This window comes from Pristis pectinata, chromosome 29 (assembly GCF_009764475.1).
Source record: "Pristis pectinata isolate sPriPec2 chromosome 29, sPriPec2.1.pri, whole genome shotgun sequence".
Taxonomy (NCBI): Eukaryota; Metazoa; Chordata; class Chondrichthyes; order Rhinopristiformes; family Pristidae; genus Pristis; species Pristis pectinata.
The window spans coordinates 23,629,267-23,632,439 of NC_067433.1; the positions used below are offsets into that span (position 1 = coordinate 23,629,267).

Below are 3,173 nucleotides of genomic sequence, written 5' to 3' on the forward strand. Positions count from 1 at the left end.
GTCAGCGCCTTTCCCACGGGCCCGGAAGCTCTCCATTCCAGGCTGCTTGAAACCCGCTCCCGCCGCTCGCTGAGGGAATGGTGCTCACAGGCGGAGCTGCAGCAGACGGCGCATATGTTCTCCTGCCCGCTGTCAATGAGGGCCGGGGTGGGGCTACACAGCACATGCGTTCATGTCTGCCTAACGTCACAGAGGGAAGGCCAGCCGGACCTTTCCCCAGTTCACTTTGATCAGAGTCTAAGCGAATGTTCAGCGGCTCGGGAAGCGACAACGAGGCTTTTCACCCGGGACCCGTCCGCTTTAAAACATACCCACTTGGGAACGTTCTCTGAAAACTGTTTCAGCTATTCCTGAGGCTGAACACAAAGTCCCTTATTCGTGGGAGTCTTTTCCGTCCCGAGCTCTCTGAAGACCGGCCTGTTCCACATTCCGGATGTCCGATGAACTTATCACTGCGAAAGCAATCTCTTTATCGCATTTACTTATGTTTTATTCATAATTTCTCTTGTATTTGAAAAACACGGTGATGATTGTAGGGACTCAGCAGGCCAGGCAGCATCCGTGGAGAAACGCAGGCAGAAACGTTTCGGATTAGGACCCTTTGGAAACAGAAATAAACATCTCCCCGTCGGGAAAATTGAACCCCCGTCTTCACAGTAACAGGCGGGGATGCTAACCACTAAACTAACGAGGAAACCACGGAAGTATGTGATATGTCACTCGGTTGTCAGGGTACTGGAGGGTTCACAGGTTCACCTCGGTGTTTGTTGGTTGACTGTAAAACCGGCGCCTTTCAGACGCCCACCTTATTGTGTGACTGGAGGGTTCTCAGGATTCTACAGTGATTCATTCACTGATTGTGTTCAAGGACTCTCCCTAGAAGGGGCTCCTTTTCGGATCTGGTTGTGTGTTGTGTAAGGAACATTCATAATGAGAATATACTTTCTTGGTAACTAATACAGAAAAAGATTTGTATGTCATCAACGAAGACAGTGCGATGTTGATTCCAACCACCTTCCGCAGGGAATGGGGAAAGGGGAGATCTTCGTCTCATCCTTTTGTCAGGACTGTCCATCTCTGCCCGTCATCCTACCTGTGAGTTAAGGCTGTTTCTCTCTTCCCATTAGTGTGTGCCCTGCTGGGGCGCTACTTGGGATCATTCTCTTTAAAGTGTTACAGCTGTTCCCGACCTGTCTTCCCCACACAACCCCTGCAGACACAGCGTGACCGTGCTGGAGCTGATAGCTGACAGCAGCAGTCCCGGTTTAATGTGTTCAGAGTGATGGACTCGTTCACTGAGTTCAACACCGAATGGCGCTGAGTTACAAACCTCCTGAGGTGATATTTGGGGAAAGAGGCTGAACACAAAGTCAGTTCTTGTCGGGAATCTTTCCGATCCCGGGCTCACTACAGGCGGGCTGTTCCACATTCCCGGTGTCCAAAGAACTGATTACTTTAACACCAAACTCTATATTGGTTTAACATTCTTTTTAAAATTGCTTTTATTTTTCCAGTTATATTTGGAAACCGAAAAACCGTCTCCCCGTCGGGGAATTGAACCCCGGTCTCCCGCGGGGATACTATCCACTACACTAACGAGGAACCGATAGAAGGATGTAGACTGTCATTCGGTTGTCAGGGTCCAGGAAAACTCACATATCTCCCCGATGTGTGTTTGTTGACTGTAAAACCGGCGCCTTTCAGACAGCCACCTCACTGTGTGATTGGAGGGGTGTCAGGATTCTCCAGCGATTCAGTCACTGGTTGTGTTCAAGGACTGGCCGTTAGTGCCTAAATGCATGTCGTTGAAAAGGATATTTCAAATCAGGATTTACTCTCCCGGTTACTGATGAGACAGGTAGGAAACGATTTATAGCTCTTCGACTATTTCAGGATCAACTCTTACATCGGTCCGACCGCGGTTGAATAATCACTGGGTGCTGTGTGACTCCGGTCTGTTGGCGGGTTGCGACATCAACTGGACGGAACAGGGACTGCAGAAGAGTGAGGAATGTCCCGTCAGAAAGCAGCCCCGGGGCTAGTGATCGAATCACAGAGTCAAACAGCACTGGAGACTATTCAGTACCCGAATGGCCTGCACATTAGTACGGCGATGGTGGTATAGTGGTGAGCATAGCTGCTTCCCAAGCAGTTGGCCCGGGTTCGATTCCCGGCCATCCCAGGTTCCAAAGTTTTAATCAGCCGACTTCGGGACTGTGACAAGCAAACCTCTGACAGAACAACGATCTGTACAGTTCTCGAGTGCTTTACTTATGCTAATCCATGGGTAACTTGCTGAATTCATTTAGTTCGATGAGTGAGGGTTAGAGAGATCCCATCGCCGTTTCATTAATTATCACTTACTGTGAGCAGATCAGTGGGTCAGGGAGGAATTCCCATCCCTCACCTTTACCCGGTAAATTGATGAACGTATCATTGAAGCTTCCGGTTCTCACACTGTCCCAGATTCCCACAACAAACTAGGACATATGCAATCGCCCCATTACAGGAAGGATGTGGAGGCTTTGGAAAGGGTGCAGAAGAGATTTGCCAGGACGCTGCCTGGATTAGAGGCTATGAGCTATAAGGAGAGATTGGACAAACTTGGGTTGTTTTCTCTGGAGAGTTCGGAGCTGAGAGGAGATCTTATAGAAGTTTATAAAACTATGTGAGGCATAGATAGGGTAGATGGGCATATATGTTTCCTAGGGTAGAAATGTCAAGTACCAGAGGGCATGAGTTTAAGGTGAGAGACAGTAAGTTTAAATGATTTGTATGTAACAAGTGTTTTACACAGAGACTGGTGGGTGTCTGGAAGGCCTGTCAGGTGCAGTAGTGGAAGCAGATACGATACTGTTGTTTCTCAGGCTGTTAGATAGGCACATGAATTTACGGAGAATAGAAGGCTATGGGCAGGTATTGGCGGGTGGGGGGAGTTGGTGTATATGGATCATGTCCAGGCATAGCAGTTTAGTCTAACCCTGCATAAAGTTCGGCACAGACATGGTGAGCCGAAGGGCTTGTTCCTATGCTGTACTGTTCTATGATCCATGATCCTAACATGCCCCAGATGATGTGTTCAAACTGAGTGACGTCAGTCTCTTCACCCTCGCTCTCTGTCTATGTTTACCCCGTGCAATATCTCCCCTCACTCCCCCTCCATTCCGACACAG

At 48.8% G+C, this 3,173-nt stretch overlaps 1 non-coding gene across 1 annotated transcript; it reads left to right on the forward strand.

Moving 5' to 3' along the window:
• Nucleotides 1-2,109: 2,109 nt before the first annotated feature.
• trnag-ccc (transfer RNA glycine (anticodon CCC)) lies at nucleotides 2,110-2,182 on the forward strand. Its single transcript has one exon. It is a non-coding gene; the product is annotated as a tRNA-Gly (tRNA).
• Nucleotides 2,183-3,173: the final 991 nt, after the last annotated feature.